Here is a 20610-nt window from a genome sequence, read left to right on the forward strand (position 1 = left end):
CTAAGAATCTTTCTGGTTTCCTCAAACTCAACTCCAGAAAAAACCATCATTTCATTCTTCTGCCAAAATTCACACATGACCCTTATCACTCGGTTCTGGAAAATTGAACAATAGATAGTTTTAGCCATTCCTTTCAAGGGGGATAGAAGAACATTTCCAAATCTTCTCATCACCACTGCTCACATGACTAGTCCATACAATGATCAACAGGCTGGAGCATCACTTAGGAACACAAAGCACCCCAAGTGACAGACAATATAGACAAAGGACACACACTCTCTTTAAAAACATGCCTGGCAGAGCTGATGATTGGGAATGTGTTAACAGATATCTTGTAAAGTAATACTGGCTATGAAAATCACTTAAACTTATAAATAAAATGGTAAATAACATAGTAAAGCCAATTCCCCCTAGATGGTTTTTTTCTTTTCTCAAAAAAAAGAAGGAACACCTTAAAACAAGGTACATTTTCCAACTTCCCTGTGGGTGTAAATTCTCTAGAAAGGGTTTTCTCTCCCAACTGACTTTGTATCCCTCAGTCTAGGTAGCACTATTTCTTGCCTCATTTTCCCTTCTCCCCATTTCAGATCAGTAGCCTGTACTCATAAATAATACAGCATCTGCCTGGGCATTTGTTTGCAATATTATCTTACACGATGCCATGTGGAGGGAGAAAAAAATGCAAAACATCCTTTGAAAAGCTCGTAATGATCAAATACAGGGAAATGGTTGTTTTTACAGTCTTTCATGTTTGCACGTGATTGGGGCCATGCCCATTGCTGCTGGAAAATTCACCAGGCTGTTTCTACCCCCAGAAAGTCTGGTTTCAAGAGCTTAACCCTACTGCAAAAACTTGATCTGCCTGAAACTTGATAATAGAGTCAGAGCCAGACCACCTATAAAATTATCCCTCATACCTATTAGGCCTCCTCCTCCATCTACTTATATATTTAAATAGACTTTCCAAGAGAATGGAGTGAGGTCATTTATAATCCTGGAACAAACAAAACACCTCTCTAAAAAGTTAAAGTGCCCAAACGTTGTCTTATTTTCAATTCACTCTACTTGCAAACACCTTTTTCATTGCAAAAATTCAAAAAGTGAACATTTAAGATTTTTAGTAGTACGGTTCTCTGAGCTTGATTCTGTTTTGAAATAAAATTATGAGATTATATTTTCAGAATTTTCCTGTAAAATCTGAGGTTGAGAGATGGGGCTCAGAGACCAGTTCTTCCCTTTCCTTAATTCACTTCAATTTAACAAGCATTTATTAGCACCTCCTGTGTGCAAGGCATAGTGTTAGTTAGTACAATACATCTGTATGGTAGTTAGGGCTATCAGGAATATCAAAACTGACCAGCCTATCCAACCTTCCAATTTCTGACCTTGGAGCTATGCTCTCTACAAATGTGGTTCTAATTGCACGCTAGGCACATCTTGCATCCATTCCCTTCCCTCCACTTGAATGACCATCCACTGTAGTTCAGGGCCTTACCACCTCTTTCCTGCAGTACTGCAGCAGCCTCCCAATTAGACTCCCAGTTATCAGTCTCTACCCTATCCAATCTACTCTCCACCCAGTTGCCAAAAGAACCTTCCTAAAGCATGTCCTAAAACATCAGCCCCTTGCTCAGGAACCTCTAGCCCCCATCACCTCTAGGATGAAATAAAAACTTAGCTTAACATTGAAAGCCATTCACATTCTTTATCCAGTCTGCCTTTCCAGAGGTGGCTCACATCACCCCCTTCTCGCATGCTCCGTTCCAGTCACAGCTGTGCTTGCTGCTCCCCAGACTCAGAATTCCACTTCTGTCCTTTGCCCAGGTTGCCCCCATAGCTAGAACGTGCTCCTTCCTCACCTCTGGCTCTTAGAATCCCAATCATCTTTAGAGGCTCAGGTCATATGCCACCTCCTAAGGCAGGGGTGGGGAACCTGCAGTCTCGAGGCCACATGTGACCCTCTAGGTCCTCAAGTGTGGCCCTTTGACTGAATCTAAACTTTGTTCTGTGATTTTGTATTCAGTCAAAGGTAGTAGTAGTAGTAGTAGCAGCAGCAGCAGCAGCAGCAGCAGTGGTAATAGTAATACAGTTGTGCTCTGCTTTTATAAAAAAAGAAATCTGTCAATACCAGAACTCACAATATAGAAATATTAGAGAATGAATCCATGCTTTTACAAAGGATTTGCTACAAGATTTTCTTAAAGGATAGCTTCCTAAAACTTTTCCATAAACATTAAAAGCAGCCAAATGAGCTGTTGGTTTTTTAACATCCACATTCAGATTTTTGGTACCATGCTGTAGGGCCAAAAGGCATACACTGGAGGCTCTGTAGCTTTAGCTGCCTCGGAGAGTGGGGAGAAGCTTAAGCTATCCTTGTTGATCCCAATGCAAATACCCACTCCAGGAAGAGAATAGTCAGGATGGAGGAGCAGTGTGCGCCTGCCTGATAATGGCAGTCAGAGTCAAGTAGAAAGAGAGGAAATCTACAGGAAGCAAATGCTTTATGAGGACTTTCAGGGTGGGGGCAGAGACATTTCTCAAACAATCCCAGAGAGGATGGCCTTGTGACTCCAGCTGACGTCTTTACCTAGAATCAACTATCATTAAAAAGGGTGAACTTCAGGTAGTGGAGACTCCTGGAAGACAAAATATCCATTTCCTTTTTTTTTTTTTCATTTGTGCGCCTTCCAGAAACTTTGGAACTTCCCAGAACACCTATTCCAGAAGAATTCCAGACATCTCAGTAAGCATTTTCAAATGCCATGCTGTAATATACACTAACCCACACAAATAAGAAAGATTTGCAATGATGTTTAGGGACTAATATTTTTTTTCATGGCAGCTGTGAAGGAGAATGTGTTTGGAGCTCAGGATACTGAGTAATGAAGACCTAATCCCATCTCAGATTTTAGCAGCCTGTGACCCTGGGCAAGTCACCTAAACCATTTAATCATCTACTTCCCTCAACTGATCTTTCTACTGATATACATTAACTCATTCCACAATGGTGATCATACTTCCATCCTTTTTTCTTTTCTTTATCGCAGTACTGATTGGCTGTTGTCCTTTATTCTCAAAGAAGATGAAAACAACGCCACTATGTTGGGGTCAAGTTATAGTGCATCCAACTGTGGTTAATCAGACCAATGCAAGCTTGGAATGCTCTATCACAGGTCAGACACAAATAGTCCATGTGAACATTTGGGGTGAATTCTCTATATTTGCACATCTTGCATTTCTTTTGAGCTACTTCAATTCTGCTCATAGAACATAGCACGTTCTCTGATGAGGGCACAGCATGCTGGGTGGTCCTGTGCCAGTGTTTCCCATGTCATGCAATAAATTCCAAAATTCATCAGAGAGACCTTGAGAATGTCCTTGTATCTCTTCTTCTGACCAGCATGTGAGTGCTTGCCTTGCGTGAGTCCTCTGTAAAATAGTCTTTTAGGCAAGTGTACATTTGGCATCCAAACAACATAGCCCTGCCCATTGGAGTTGTGCTCTCTGTAGTAGTTTGAATGCTTGGCAGTTTAGTTTAAGAAAGGTGCATGGTACATAAAAAGTGCTTTAAAAATGTCTACTGAGGAATATTATTGTGTTATAAGAAATGGGGAAGATACGGACTTCACAATAACCTGGAAAGAACTACATGATATGATGCTGAGTGAGAGGAGCAGAACCCGGAGAACATTGTACACAACCATAGACATATTGATTCTGTGACAACTAACTTTGATAGACTTGGCTCTTCTCAGCAATACAAGGCTCAAAGACAGCCCCAAAGGTCTCATGATGAAAGAGCTGTCTACATCCAGAAAGAGTACGAATGCAAATTGAAGGAAACTATATGCTCTCTCTCTCTTTTTTCTATATCTTTTTTTTTGTTTTATTTCTTCTTTCTCATGATTTACTCTATTGATCGTTGTTCTTCTTTATGACTTGACTATTGTGTAAATATGTTTAATGCAAAGGTATATGTAGAACATATATAGGATTCCATGCTGTCTTGGGGAGAGCGGAGAGAGGGGAAGGAGGGGAAGGAGGGGAAGAAAATTTGGAACTCAAAAACCTGTGGAACTGAGTGTTGTAAACTAAAAATAAAAAAATAAATATAAAAAAGAGATTGATTGTTCTTTAGAATCCACTTGTAAATTCATTTGATCCTGGGTTGCCTCCCCCCACATTAATTCGTCTATGACTTGTTCAATTTCAATTTCTTTTACTAAATTTGGCTTATCTAATTTATCTATTTCTTATGCTGTTGAGCTGAATAGTTTGTGTTGTTGTAGATTTTTATCCATTTCATTTAAATTGTTGGTACCGTTGATATATAGGTCTACTCTTTTCACACAGAATGAGTATTCAAGCTTGCAAAGGGGACTTCAGCTTCTCAAGCTTTCTATCAGGTTCTACTGAGCCAGCCTACAAGCATTTACTATGTGCTGAGTGCTGTCTGCACTGCTACAGCAGTAGGTGTGGGGAGGGAAAAGAGGAAGATCCAAAGTATTTATTTAGTATTTCTAAAACAATGAACAATGAAGATTCATAACATATGAGAGTGTACTAGAGTCAATTCATACAGGTTCCCAAGGGCCAATTCTCAAATTCTTAGTGTGAATATTCAGGGCTTAATTTATTATTTTGTTGATTGTCTAAACTTTAAAAAGTAATAAAGAAAATAGGAATAATGCAGAAAAAAATAAAAATGTCTGTTGAGCCCATATCAGATTGCAAGCTATCTTGGGAAGGGAGGAAGGGAAGGAGGCGGAGAAAATTTAAAACTAACAAGCTTGTGTAACTAAATGTTGTAAACTAAAAATAGATAAACATTTTTTAAAAAAAATAAAAAATGTCTATTTAGTAGGGCAGCTAGGTGGTGCAGTAGATGGAGAACTGACCCTGGAGTCAGGAGGACCTGAGTTCAAATCCAGCCTCAGATACTTACAAACTGTGTGACCCTGGACAAGTCACTTAATTCTGATTGCCTGAAAAGAAAGATGTCTACCAATTGATTGTCCATTCTCTCAAACACCTCCTTTTTTTAGCATTTAATGTTTAAAATTGAAAACAGGAAAATCTTGTGACTTATCTGAAAGTATCGTGAATTGAGATGATAGCACAGACTCAGGAGAAGCAGAGAACTTGGGGTGGAGAGTCTCTGGCTGTGCCAGGGGAAAGCTGTGTGACCTTAGGAAATCATTTCAACTCTTTAGGCTTAGGATTTCTCAGCTGTAAAATGGAAGGGCTGGTCCAGCTGATCTCTAGAGACCCTCTGATCTAGGTCTTGCTTCCTCCAATTATAATCTGCAGCATTCTACATGAGTGGGGATCAAAGAAGATCAGACATGGAATCTTTTTTTTAATTACTGTAGGACAAGCGAGGCCATCATTTTATGGTGTGCCCTGGTCCCAAAATAAAAAGCATCTAAAGTCCAGCTGTGAATTATTAATGCATAGAGGATGGAGAAATCACTTACAACGTGAACAGCTGGATTCAAGGTCTAAAGGAATGTGACCTTGGCTGACTGTGCTAAGAGTGTAAAAAAAGAAAGGTCCCATATGGTCAGTCCAATGAAATGAAAGGCAAAGAAAGGTCTCCGATTTCTCTAACCACAGGATGCTTTTTATTCTAGGACTCATTTCCATAATATACAGAATAAGATGCGCTGAATTTGCATCCCAATTCTGCTACTTACTATCTGTTTCTCCCTGGATAAGTCACTTCACACTGTTTGCCTCAGTTTCCTCACCTGTGAAATGGGGGTAATAGCACCTACCCCCTAGGGGTTGTTATGAGGATCAATGAGATAATACTAGTAAAGTGCTGAACACAGTGCCAGGTGCATAGTAGGGACTTTATAATATTAACTATTATTACTATCATTATTATCAGTATCATTCCTTTAGAGGGTTGTTAGGAGGCTCAAGTGAGATAATATATGTAAAGTACTACATAAGCTTTGAACCATTCCTGGTTTCCTTTAGGAAGTTCCTCCAACATCTTTCAAGTACCCTCTACTCCTCCCTCATCTCAGACGACCGCTTTGTAAGAGACTCCACCTGGGATATCATTGAGGTAGAGAACTCCCAGATGAGGGAAGTCCCTCCACTAAAGCAGATCAGCATCTTCTCTGCATTTTAGAGGGTCACCTGACCCTCTGGACTTCACCACCTTGCCTTAGCTGCCTCTTCAGTCCCTATGGCCTTTTCACTGTGGGATGTTCCTCTGACACGTGGCCCCATTCTTCCATTGTTAAGTTGTTCCCAGAGTCTCCATTATGAGGAAAGGTCCAAGTTGGCCATTCTTTGTTTCTCTCCCAGCTCATCTTCTGACTCTCTGGTACCCTCTACAGGGGTACCTTCTCCTCTTCTTCCTCTCTACTCCCCGCTACTTTTCAGCTCCCTTTTCCATGTTGTCTTCCCCCATTAGAATGAAAGCTTTTGGAGAGCAGGGACTGACTTACTTTTTGCTTATATTTGTATCCCCAGTGCTTAGCACAATACCTGGCACATAGTAAAGGAAATCAATGCTTGTTTGGGTCACACAGCCAGTATGTGTCAGAGGCAAGACTTGAACCCAGGTCTTGGAGAAGAGCTCTCTATCCACTATACCACACTGCCTCTTAAAAGCCATTTGCACAGCCAAAAGATTTCCCAACCTAATATCACTTATTGGTGATTTACCACACCTGGGCTCAGGCTCTACGTCATGTACCTTTCCACCTACATCTCCTATAAGCATATGTAAGTCATGCCCAAAATGCAACTCATCGTCTCCCACCTTCTGCCTCAACTTCTGTTAAGGGAGCCATCATCATTCCCATCACCTAGGCTCCTCAGTCTAGAGTCCTCCTCAGCTCTTCACTGTTCCCAACAATACCCCAGTCCTTGTCTGCCCCTGACATCCAAGCGGTTGCCAAGTCTTGTCGGTTGTCTCTCCTGGACATCTCTTATCTGCCCCGTCTCTCCCCTCACACAGATACTACCATAGTTCTGGCTGTTGTCACATCCTGTTGGGATTATTATAAAAGCCTCCTAACTGGTCTCCAATTAGGAGGCATAAGCTCTTTGAGGTGGGCACTTTTCCTTTGCGTCCCCAGAATGTAGCATGGTGTCTTGCACATGGGGCACTCTAAGGTATCATGTTACTCTAGGTGGCACCATGGATAAAGTGTGGGATTTGGAATCCAGAAGACCTGCATTCAAATCCTGCCTCAGATACCAGCTATGTGACTCTGGGAAGGTTACTTAATCTCTGCCTCAGTTTCCTCATCTGTAAATTGGAGATAATAATAGCACCTATCTCAGCCTCAATTTCCTCATATGAAAAATGGGGGTAATAATAACCTTACCTCACAAGGTTTTTGTGAGGATTAAATGAAATAACTATGTAAAGCACTTTGCAAAGCATAAATTTGCTATGTAAATGCTAGATGTTACTATTATTGGACAGTGAGGTGGCCCAGTGGATAGAGTATTGGGCCTGGAGTCAAGAAAACTCATCTTTCTGAGTTCAAATCCAGCCTCAGACACTTACCGGCTGGGTGACCCTGGGCAAGTCACTTAAGCCTGTTGGCCTCAGTTTCCTCATCTGTAAAATGAGCTGGAGAGGGAAATAGCAAACCACTCCAGTATCTTTGCCAAGAAAACCCCAAATGGGTCTCAAAGAGTTGGAGTCAACTGAAAATGACTGAACAATAACCACATTGCTATTATTGGTGAATGTCCTCAATAAATGCTTTTTAAATTGATTGATATATGCCAGTTGAACTCGCTTGAATACTAGCAGTCTTCCTGAAAATCTTAAAAAGAAAGTTAAATAGGTATAACCTAAGCCCATAAGATCCCGTTTGTAAAATTCTCGTCTCCTGCTGTTACTCCTCAAATTCACATAGAAAACAAGGTACTTATTTATGAAGTGTTTCATGTATTTTATTGATGTTTCTGTCAATGTTCAGCTCTCTAAAGAGGGTCCCCAACCACAGGAACCTTTTTCAAAAAGTCTTTCCTTGATACTGACTAAATTGGATTCCCCAAGCTGAAACCATTTGTCAAAATATATTATGAAAAGCAACCTTAAATGTTTCCTGGCCTTCCTTTGTTCTGGGTATTTAGTTGCTATAGCTCCCAAGTTGGGTTTTTTCCCTATCTCCTTTGGTCTGTTGCTTAAAGTCACTGAAAATTATGTTAAGGATTGTCAATTACTGTATACCAGAAGCTCAATAAATTGTGTACTGCTTAATGGTGGTGATGAACTGCCGCCCATAAAACTTCCTTGTGCCTGTCCCTAGAGGAACAGCAAACACTAATTTCACCAGTTCCTTCCAGCATGTTCTGTTCCAGGTCTAGAAGGCTTCTCATCCTCCTAAGTGCACACAAGTTATATATACTTCCCTAATGACATGGTTTCTATAATGACTTTATGCTAGCACATCAAGGCATTTTAACAACTGAAACACTAACCACATGAATTGATACAACTTGAATTGTAAAGATTGTATTTTCCTGGTCTTCCAAACAAATGGGAAATACTCCCCTAGTCCCTCCCTCCATATTCACCCAGTCTTGCCTTCTTTGATTCAGTATAATCTGACCCTATTTGTCTGCTTGTGCCAATGATCCCCTCATCTCCTCCCTCCCTCAGAAGCATCTCTCCATCACCCATTTTGAATCCCTCTTCATCTATGGGCTTCTTCCTTGCTATCTACACACACTTAGGTACCCTCTGCCTTTCACAAAACTTCCCTTAACCCTACTGTCTTCTCAAAGTTCTCTTCTGTCGCTAAACTCCTGGGAAGGGCAGCACACACTTATTACTTCCACTTACCACCCAGTCACAAAATCATGGAATCTTAGTGTTGAAAAGGGACTACATAAACAATCCAATTCAACCCAGAAATGAACCAGAATCCCCTCTACATCTCTAAATTACCTTTCCAGACATTTCACATTACTAGAGTCCCTGAAAATGCATTTTCCTAGCCCAAGAGATGACAGCAACCAGAGTATCCTCAGATTTCTTGCAGAAATGCATGGCAGAAAGATATTAGTAGTCATCTATGTGATCCAAGAGCTAGTTCATAGACAAATCCCATGAAGCCAATACCCTCTGAAGAAAATAAGGAGTTTTGGTTTCCTATGTAGTGTGATTATGGAATCTCGCTTTCCAGCCAGAGAAAGGAGATTTCCTTGGCAGTACCAGTCTTGGAGTTTTCTCATGGGTAATCCCATGTCTGAGGATTTCTAAATTCATAAGTTCCCAAGTCTGATATGTAAAAGGATCAGACATTCTACAGATAAAAGATATCCTGCCAGAGCTTGCTTTTGGAGAAAGATTGTCCCCATTATTCTCATAACTGGAAGATCAATTAAGGGAACCCATACTGGAGGAAGTAAGAGACCTGAACTTTGCTACTACTACCTTCTAGTAATTATAGTGAGTTATTTGGATGGTACAGGTTCAATAGGAAGGGGATTGATTAATCAGCAACTCCTAATTTACATTTACCCACTAGGAAAAATATAAATTGTAAGGTAATATCATAATGTTGGAGGGAAGAAGAGGAGTGCTGCCATATAGGATACTATGGGAAAGAACTTTCAGAATGTCAAAGGATTGTCCTAACAGCAACTCCAAGTTCAGGTGCCCTTCCAAGAGGAACTGATGGGCTATCTGTATCTGTCTATGGGCTTCTAGGAATCTTTTGCATTTTTGGCATTTCCTGTTAGCTGGTAAGCTTATGCTGTATCTGACATGCCTTTGGTATCTTAAGAGCTTATAAAGGAACTGAGGAGCCTATCACTCACATCTGGGGAAACTTGGACACAAGTTACATTTGTGCTTTATTTTAGAAATTTCCTATTTCAGTATTATTTGTATGAAGTATTTTATTTATATTTCTCTAATTTGTTCCACAAATTAGCAAAGTTGGAAAACGACTCAGAGACCATCTAGTTCAACCCTCTACCAAAAGCATGAATTCTCTCTACTGTATCCCCAACAAGCAATCATTCAGCCTCCACATGAGACAGCTGGAGTATCAGAAAATTGACTACTCCCTGAGGCAGTCCATATCATTAGAAGAGAGCACTAATTGTGAGGAAGCTTTTCTTTACATAGAATCAATGTCCTTCTTCTTGTTACTTCTGACTATTGGTCCTAGTATGTCCACTGAGGAAAAATAGGCTGTCTATATTTTTCAATATGACAGCCCTTCAAATACTTGGAGCCAGAGGTCATGTTTTCAGAGGTTGCATGGTGAAGTGGACAGCGGATAAAGGAAGACCCATCTTCCTGAGTTCAAGTGTGGCCTCAGACACTCTAGCTGTGAGACCCTGGGCAAGTCACTTAACCCCATTTGCCTCAGTTTCCTCAAATGAGCAGGAGAAGGAAATGGCAAACCCCTCCAGTATCTCTGCCCAGAAAAGCCTAAATGAGCTCACAAAGAGTCGAACATGACTGAAACAACTGAACAGCAACAGCATGGTGGAGTGGGAAGAATACTGGATCTGAAGTCAGGAACCCAGAATTTCAATACTAGTGCTCTGACACTAGTTTGTAAAACCAAGGACAAGTCAGTTGACCTCTACAAATCTGTTATCATTATGTACACCCCTGTTAACCCCAAGTCTTCTCTAAACATCCTCATTTCTTATATGCTATAGTTTCATAGTATCATAGGATTGAGAGTTGAAAGGGACCTCAGATATCATTTAAGTCCAACTTTCTCATTTTACAGCTGATGAAACTGAGGCCCAGAGATATTAAGGGACTAGCCAAAGGTCACACAGAGTCTGCCCAGATAGAAGAACTGGGTTTCCCATCCATCTCCTCTGACTCCAGTGCTCTTTCCATTCTTGAATCCTCTCACCATTTGATCACCCTCTATTACATGGATTCTAGCTCAGCAAAATTCTTCTTTATTAAAATATGGGACCCAGAACTGAAGACTCAAGACATTGCAGATACAATGAGACTATCACTCCTCTCATTCTGAACACTATCCTTCTAGTAATGTAGCATGAGCAGATAAGGGCTTATCATATTTTATTTTGTATTATAATTATGTACATTTAAGATTGTAAGCTCTTTGGGGACAAGGACTGGGTCCCGGACACCTCTGTATCTCTAATACTAGCTCAATGCTTTGCCTGGTAACAGCTGATTAATTAATGTTTGTTGAATCAATAAATATAAACAATTTGGCACAGGGAAGAAGGAGGAATTGACCTAGCGATCACAGGAATGCTGCAGATCAGGTCTAGGGTGCAGGTGCACTGGCAGGTATTTCTGGACACATGAACATTGTATTATTATGACTCTCATGGCACCATAGCGTGTACTCACGGATTTAGAGTGAGTTAAGTGCCAGGCATGAAACCAAATCCCAACCCCTGTCCCCAGATGTCTGATGCTGAAAAGATGAATTCAATTCAATTTAGCAATTTGTTAAGCAACTAGTAGTGTGCCAGCCCCTAAACTTCAGTGATACAAAGACAAAAAATGAGAATAGTCTCTCCCCTCAAGAAATTTTGATGCTGGTGGAGGGAGGAGGCAGGGGGCGGGGGGTGGACAGAGAAATATAATATGTACACTCATAAGTAAATGCAAAATAAGGTAAATACAAGAGAAATACAAGGTAAATACAAGGTAAATAAAGAGAAATTTGGAGGGATGGAGAAGTGCTGGCAAGTGGGAGGACCAAAGAGCAAACTAGCATTCAGGGAAACAATAGGAAGACTGCAGAGCAACAAGAGATCATTTTTCACAAATGGATCACTTTTATCTGGGTTTCTTAAAGGACAAGAAGTGACTATAAGGGTGTCCCAAAAGTCTTTGTGCCTCTCTAAGCTATTAGAACTTTATTAGCTTAAAACTGTACTAAGACTTTTGGGACACCCTTCATTAAGCCCCATCAATAAAGGCTGATGGCAAGCACAGGGAGGACAGAACAAGAAAGATGCAAGTGGTCATTGAGGAGAAGAGAAGCCCTCCAGGGTAAGGTCCTGTCACACAAAGGAGATAAGAAGAATTATGTAGGTGAAGAGAGAGACAGAGAGAGAGAGAGAGAGAGAGAGAGAGAGAGAGAGACAGAGAGAGACAGAGAGTGAGAGAGAGAGAGAGACAGAGAGTGAGAGAGAGAGAGAGACAGAGAGTGAGAGAGAGAGAGAGACAGAGAGAGAGAGAGAGAGACAGAGAGACAGAGAGAGACAGAGAGAGACAGAGAGTCAGAGAGAGACAGAGACAGTGAGAGACAGAAAGACAGAGAGAAAGTCCAGCAGTACGGAGAGACTCAGAAGTAAAGGGATTTCAAGGCAGAAAGAATATGGAAGCCATGGGGAAAAAACCCTACATGTCTTAGCCTAATACTGCTTGCTTGTTTAGAATGCCTGGCCTCTTCCTCCCTGCAAATCCACATCCTGTACTTCCTTCAAAGGCCAAGTTCAGTTCCCCCTCCTCCCCATGCAGCCTTCCCTGTGTGCAGCCAGCAATGCCCTTTCCCTTCCTGAATTCCTGTTGGACTCATACACCACATACCACTTCATGAGCCTCATTATTGATTGCTTTTGCTGCTGCTCTGGAGTAGTTTTGTGCATGCCGTCTGGATCCTGCCGATTAGACTGTGATTGGTTTGAAGGGCAGGGAAAGTGGATTCTACCTCCTTTGCCTTCTCTGTAAGGCCCAGCACGTAGCCCCAAATACCTATTGGTTGGCTGAAATCCAAACAATGAGGAATATGAGTGGAAGAAGACAACGGTAACCACAGGCGCATCAGTCTAGAGCAGGGGTGGGGAACCTGCGGCCTCAAGGCCACATGTGGCCCTCTAGGTCGTGGGGTGTGGTCTTCTGACTGAGTCCAAGTTTTATAAAACTAATCCTTCTATTAAGGGCATTTTGTCTCGGAAGTTTAGATTCAGTCAAAGGGCCACACATGAGGACCTAAAGGGGCACATGTGGCCTCGAGGCTGCAGGTTCCCCACCCCTGGTGTAGAGCTATGGAATGGACCTCAGCCATCTAGGCCAACTTCTTCAGTTTACAGATTAGGAAATGGAAGCCCAGGAAAGTCAAAGGCTCATAGGATCATAGGTTTAGAGCTAGAAGGGGCCTTAGAGGATCATCTAGTTCAATTCTCTCATTTTACCGATGGGGAAATTGGGATCTAGAGAAACTAAGTGACTTGCCCAAGGTCACACAGGCAGTAAATGTCAGGAGAGAGATTTGAACTCCAGATCCCCTTGTCTCTGGTGCCAGTAATCTTTCCACTGTACCTTACTGACTCCTAATAATAAAAAATTATTGTCCCTTTTTCTAATTATTGTTATACAACATCAAAGTGTTGAGAAGAACAGGAATCTCAAGAATCCTTGGAAAAACCACCTCAACAGGATTGACACTAACAGGCCTAGGCAAGAAGGTGGTAGTCATGTGGCTAGAAAAGAGCAAGGTAAAGATGAAAGATAAAGTTTAAATCCAGGAGACATGGCAAAGGAATAAATTAGAAATGTTGGCCAAAACTTGGGTAGGAAGCAGGAGTGCAACAGGGGTCCATCATGATAACACCTCTTCCAGCTCAGGGACCCTGTGGGTTCTCCTTAAATATTAATTGTACTGAATTATTACTAGGCATCTATATTGTGCTTCATATTTCCAAAATGTTTGCCAGTTTCTAATCAGCTGGCCCACAGTTTTCTTGAAAGGTGGGTCAGGATTATTATCTCTACTTTATACCAAAACATGTAAAGGTTATGACTTCCCCAGGGCCACACTATGACTCAGTGTGGAGCCAAAACTGTCCTGCTAAGCACTGCCGCTTCATGTTCCAGTGTCTTGATGGACTTCCAAGACAGTGGCGAGACCATAAATGGTGGGGATAAGAGGGCATAAGAGACTGTCAATTCTATTCCATTCAATTCAATACATATTTATTACTATGAATGAGGAAGGTGCTAAGGATATGAAGACTGGCCCTCAACGTGCTTACATCTGATTCAGAGAATAGTAAACGTACATAGATAAGTGAATACAACATGTATATAAGGTTTTGCAAAGTAGTTTTAAGACAGAAAGAACATTAATGCATGGAGGGATAAGGAAAGGTTTCCTGTAGGAGATGACTTTTTGGCTAAGCTTTTAAGGAATGTCAGGATTCCCAGAAGCAGAGGTAAGGGAGGAGTATACCCAGGACTTGGAGGATATACTGTGCAAAAATTTGGAAGCAGAAGATGGCACGTGGGGCTTAGGGCACCTGTGAGAAGCAGACCAATTTGCCTGGAACGGAGAGTACATGAAGTAGAGTTTATGAAAGAAAAGTAGCAAAGTATAGGTAGAAGCCAGGGATTTTTTATTTTGTTTGTTATAACTTTTAGAATTTAGAATTTTAGAATGTTTTTAGAACTACAGAATTGTAGAGCTAGAAGCAATATTAGAAACCAACTAATCTAATACTGTGGTACAGTAGAAAGAGGGGTGAACTTGGAGTGGTAGGACTTTTGTTAAAATGCTATCTCTGCCTCTTAGGACATGTGGAACCAATTTCTCTCTGGGCCTCAACTTCCTCATCTGTAAAATGAAAGGGTTAGACTAAATGATTTTTAAGGTCCCTTCCATCTATAAATCTATGATCCTGTGGACCTTTCCTTAATATAGTAAATAGTATTTATCTAAATCCAAGAGCAAAGATTAAATGTAAATATAAAATGTAAATGTAAAGAGGATAAATTAGAGATCTCTCTCATAAAACCAGGGGTAAAGAAAAGATGCCTGTTATCACCACTATTACTTAATATAGCTCAAGAAATGCTAGCTATAGGAGTGATAAGAAAAAAATTGAGGAAATAAGCAAAAGCAAAGAAAAAACAAAATTATTGCTTTTGTAAATGATACAGAAAACCCTAAATAATCAATTAAGACATGTTGGAATAATTAATAACATCAGCACAGTTGCAGGATATATGATAAATCCACACAAATCATCGGTATCCTATATATAAAAACAAAACCCAACAAAAAAAGACAAATTCTATTGAAAATAGCAACAGAAGCTATACAATATATGGGAGTGTATCTACCAAGATTCACCTATGGACTTACTCAGTAAAGGACAATATAGGGAAAGAGAAAGAGATTTAGCTGTCTATCAAGGGATGGCATAGACCAGGGCTGTCCAACCTTAGATTTTTATTGAAACAATAGACAATATATTTTGATTTGCCATTTTAGTGAGAGCTCTGCGGTAGTTTGGCTTTGTTTACTAAAGCATTTATGTAAATTTCTATGCTCGTAGGCGGGCCACATTAACCACACTGCTGGCCGCATTTTGGACAGCCCTGGCATAGACTATTCTTTTTGTATAAAAACAAACCGATCCTAGATCACAGATGTCATAATGAAATCTTGTGGGCAGTGGGGGTGGGAGGGAGGGACCTAACTGTTCTTTCTTGATCACTATTTTTGTCACAAGACAGTCTTTAAAAAGGCAGGTCCAGCCTTGTACCATATAGAATATACTTTCTTTACAGACACCCATAACCAAGGGCAGATGTTCCAGGACCTTCCATTTACCCAAAGATTGGATGAACATTTGTGCCACTTGATTCTAAGTCCAATTTATTTGGCAATTCTCTGGGATTGTAATAGCCTCCATTCATCAGACAACCAGATCAAAGACAGTTTTTATCATGAATTTCTAGAGCCCTGCTGCATTTGAAAGTTTACCTTCCTATATGACCATGGTACAAAGTCTGTATCACATTTCTCTGTAATGATTCAACATTGTGCTCCTTTCTATGTAAAATAGAAAAAAACAACCTATTTTCAAATGTCACTGATGCCAGGAGGAGCAGGAAAGAGATGGCCATTTCTTTGAATCCCCTTTGATCTTATTTGGGGACATACTGATATCAAGAGAATCTTGCTGGTCTTCCAGATAGCCTATAACCTGCAAAAAAAAAATTATATCTCTGTCCTTCCATTCTTCTGCCTGACCACATGCCACTCAAATAGCAATAGGAATGAAGTGGCACTTTAGAAGATTCTACGAGTTATTTCCAAAAAGCATCCATATGAAAAGAAGGTGCCAACAAAGATCAGTTCCTGTTGCAAGTTGAAAATCTCTACAACTTTGGCCCCTTTATTTCAACACAGGGCAAAAGACTTCAGGTCAATGAAATCCAGGGGTATGCTTTATAATTAAAATTGAAAATGTATGGTTTCCTTTCAGTTGATCAAAGGCAACCATTTTTACAGAAACCTTTCCTCATAAAACAGGCAAGTAATTCTACATTCAAGAGCATTTTCAAAACAATTCAGTATCTTCTATTGTGCAGTATCCTGTTTTCTTCAAAATTGTTTCATCGTTGTCTCTGTGGGCCAACAAATAAATTTTTAAAATACCTTTTAAGCTCCTACTACAATGTGAGACACTGTCAAAGTTTTGGGTTCCACAGATTTTATAGGAAATACTTTTAATGGGGACTGGACTTAGGCAAAATGGTGAAGCAGCTAAAGGTGCATCAGTCAGCATTGATTAGTGAATAAGGTACTGGCCTCAAACGCACGAACCTGGCTTCAAATCCCACTTCTGACACTTGCTAGCTGTATGAGCAAACGCAAGTAACATAATCTCTCTTACTCTCTGAGTCTTCCAGGAAAAAAATGGGGTTAATAATTCAGGTAGCATTTATCTCGCCGGCTTTTGTCGTGCTTTGTGAACTTTAAAATGCTAAACAAAGTCAGATTTACTTTTGTTTTTCACCCTCCAGCTTTTCCCTTCTCTCCCACCTCAAGGTCCTTTTTCCCTCCTTCCCCGGCTCCCAGGGCCTAACGTCAGAAGCTTCAGCACAGTAGGAGGTTATGAGCAGAAAAGAGAAACAAACCCCTTCATTGAAGCATCTCCTGCTATTACAAGGCCAGCTGCTCAGGGAAACAAGTGTCTGAAATTCCCAGTGCAGGGTGGGAGGAGCATTAGGAAGTAGCCTCAGGGTTAGCATATGTCAGCTGGTGGTTGAAGAGGCCTGAGTGGGAGCTGTGAGCACGATATTATAGTAGAGTCATTGGCTGCCCCTGAGAACTGTGTTCTGGATCACTGGATCAGAGACCCAGAGCTGGAAGGGACCTTAGAGTCATCTGGTACAGCCCCCATCATTTAACCGGAGAGGAAACCAAGGCACAGAAAAGTTAAGGGACTTGGAACTTTTACAAAATTTTACCATGTTCTAGGAAATAGTGATACTGCAAGCAAATGAAAATGTGTTTGGGTTTGGCTTGAAAGTGTGTTATTTCAAGTGTTCCCTGGCATACTTGAAAGTGGAGTGCATTGTGAAACTCCTTTCTCCCAATGTACATAGTGTGTATGTAAGCAAAGGCCCATGATCCGGATGCTGGTATCCACCCCACAGTGTATACTAGCATGATGTGAACAATGATAGAAGCTTGTAAGGTCGGGTTCTCTGTAGTGCGGCGTGTCTGAAGCATGGGCATTTGATCACTTTCAGGTTTCTGTTTCAGAAAGAAAATGGTGGGGGATGTTGTTGCTTTTCAGTCATTTCAATCGTGTCTGACTCTTCATGACCTCATTTGGGGTTTTTTTGGCAGAGATACCAGAGCGGTTTGCCATTTCCTTCTCCAGCTCATTTTACAGATGAGGGAACTGAGGCAAACAAGATTAAGGGACTTGCCCCAGGGTCACACAGCTAGGAAGTGTCTGAGGCCGGATTTGAACTCAGGAAGATGAGTTTCCCTGACTCTACACCTGGTGCTCTATCTACTGTGCCACCTAGCTGCCCCACGGTGGGGAACGGGGGTGACTTTAGTAACCCAGGACACTGGGTAACAGCTGCATACCACCCTCTTATATCCCCACTGACGCACTCATGTTCTCTACTGAGACCAGCTCTCCACGCTGCTTCATACTCCCAAATTCATTAATTTATCAGTTATAATTTTCATTTCATTAATAACAGCTGGCATTTATAGAGCGCTTGAAGTTTTGCAAAGTATTTTATACATATTATTGCCTTTAATTCTCACAACATCCTTGTGAAGTGGGTACGTTTTATTGTACCCATTTTATAGACGAGAAGTTAAATGACCTGCCCCTAGTCACACAGCTAATACTTGTCAGAGGCAGGATTCAGAAGCAGTTTTCTGCTGACTTCAGGTCTAAAGAAGATGGCCTTCACAAAGTCCAACTGGAAGAGAAGGGGATTACCTATCTCTGTTGAGCTTTAGAAGGCTTTGTTATTTACAGGTGGCTTTGAGCTTTGAGCTAATTGTATCAGGCCAGAGAAGATTCCACAGCCATCCCCCTCATGGAGATCATTGGCCTACTCTGACTCTCCACACCCGCAAAATAGAACAGGAATGTGTATTGCCCAGACTATGATATGTAATTGGAGGGCAGTACATGGAGTTAGTCCATTAACATATCTCTTCTGGACAAGCCTTGTAGAAGGATGATGAGCTAAACTAAGATTTAAATAGGATTGGAGGAAGAGAATAGGCTGTTGCACATCCCTTTGGATGATTGGGAGCTGCTTGATGTGGCAAACATCTACCTTTCAAACCCTGAGGATACTGAGCGTCATTGTGAGGGTGATAGTATTTGTAAAGTGCTTAGCAGGGTGCCTGGCACATAGTAGGTGCTTAATGTTTATTGCTTTCCCCTCCCTGCTTACCTACCCATGTTTCAACAATCCAGCTAGCAGCTGTTGTGGGGGTGAAAGACCAACACAAGCCCAACAACAAGAACACTGCCAAAGCCCAGGTTCTTTTGATCTGCTTTACTAAGGAAAGCAATGTTAAGGGGTTGACAATTTCACTTTAATCCAGCCTACATATACCATTCACTTAGTTCAGGGGAAAAAGCCAGCACCATGAACTTCAGAGCAAATACAAACAAATTACAAACATCGACAGACAGACCAAATACAATTCATAGTTACCAACATCTGAGTTCAGCCCGGGGAGCTCATAACAAGGGCTGGACCAGAGTCAAGCTCCGCCATGGCTGTGGGTAAGAGCTCCGAAAAAGAGAAAGCCAACCCCTGGTTTTATATCTTTTTCAGGGTCAAGGGTGAGTCACACATGCGACTCACCCACATGACCTAAAATCATCACAAAGAGGTGACTTAAACCCACGTGGTCTAAAAGCCTCTGATGTCCCAAACCTATCACTCAAACTCATGTGTAAACTAGGCCCTCCCCTGAGGCAAGGAGGTCACCAAGGACTCCCAATCTAATCAAGGAAACAAAGACCAAACCCTACAAGGGCACTTGGTTGAACCAAGTGCTAAGAGCCCATTTTGATTGCCAGCACAACCCATAGGACCTTGCTCTCCATAATTGCAAGGGGTTTTTTTTGTTTGTTTTTTGTTTTCCTAGTTCTTAGCTTATCATCCATTCCTCAAAGACTTTAAGCTTTGCTTTATTGGCAAATTTCATTTGCTTTCATGGGAGGGGGACAAGAACAATAATTTATTCAGCACCTATTATTTTTCAGGTATTATGCTAAGTTGTTTTACAAATAATCGCCTCATTTTATCCTTCCAACAACCCTAGGAGGCTGATGCTCTTACTGTCCTCAATTTATACTTGAGAAAACTGAGGCAAACAGAGGTTAAGTGACTTGCCCAGGATAACATGGCTAATCCATGTCTAAGGGCAGAGTTAAAAACTCAGGTCCTTCTGACTCCAGGGTCACTGCTCTTTCCACTACACTATCTCAAAGCCTCTTAAATGGAGATTCTTCAAATACTTTCTGAATCAATGAATTGGTAAGCCTCCAGCTTCCCCAGAAAACAGAGAGATCATGAATTTGAATTCTGGGCCAACATTTCAGGAGGGGTCTGGTTAGCCTTTATGAAATACAAACTGGATAGATCTGCAGCAGAAGCTGCTGGTAGGCACTCCTGAGCATTCCCTTAGCGTTCACCATCCTGAAGAAGGAAGGATCATAGAGGATATACCTGAATGGATTCCTCTCCCCTTTCTCTATTTTATAACTGTAGAATTTTTTTAGAGTTTTAAGAAATCTTAAATATCATAGGATAAGAAATTTAGAGATAAAAGGGGCCTTAGAAGACATTTAGTCCAATGCTCTCATTCTACAGGTGAGAAAACAGGCCAAAAGACATGTAGTAAACTGCCCAAAGTTACTAGCAGGGTCAGGGTTTGGATCAGCTTCCTCTGACAATGCTCCTTCCATTGTATCATGCTAATCATTTAATTCAACCCTTTCGCTTCACAACTATAGAAAAAGAGACCCACACATACATGTTAATGGATAGGTCCACGTTAAAATTTAAAGCTAAACCCAGATCCTTTAAAAACTAAACCAATGTTCTAGATATCACCTCCTAAAATTTCTGACCTCCTTTCTGCAACAGCTGATCACAGACAGACCTCCCATAGTTACCCTTAGCCTGTCTTTTTGTTCCACCCTCCTACTGAACCCCATCAGCATTTGTTCCTGTTCTCATTAAAGGAGTTACACCCTGCAGACATTCATCCAATACTTCCCTTTAGGAAAACGGAAAAAGCAAGGTTTTCTTTGGACATTTTACAGGCTACTTAGGAATAGACTGACGAATATTAAGTGAGCTCTGGAGTG

Source organism: Trichosurus vulpecula, chromosome 3 (assembly GCF_011100635.1).
Source record: "Trichosurus vulpecula isolate mTriVul1 chromosome 3, mTriVul1.pri, whole genome shotgun sequence".
NCBI classification, from domain to species: domain Eukaryota; kingdom Metazoa; phylum Chordata; class Mammalia; order Diprotodontia; family Phalangeridae; genus Trichosurus; species Trichosurus vulpecula.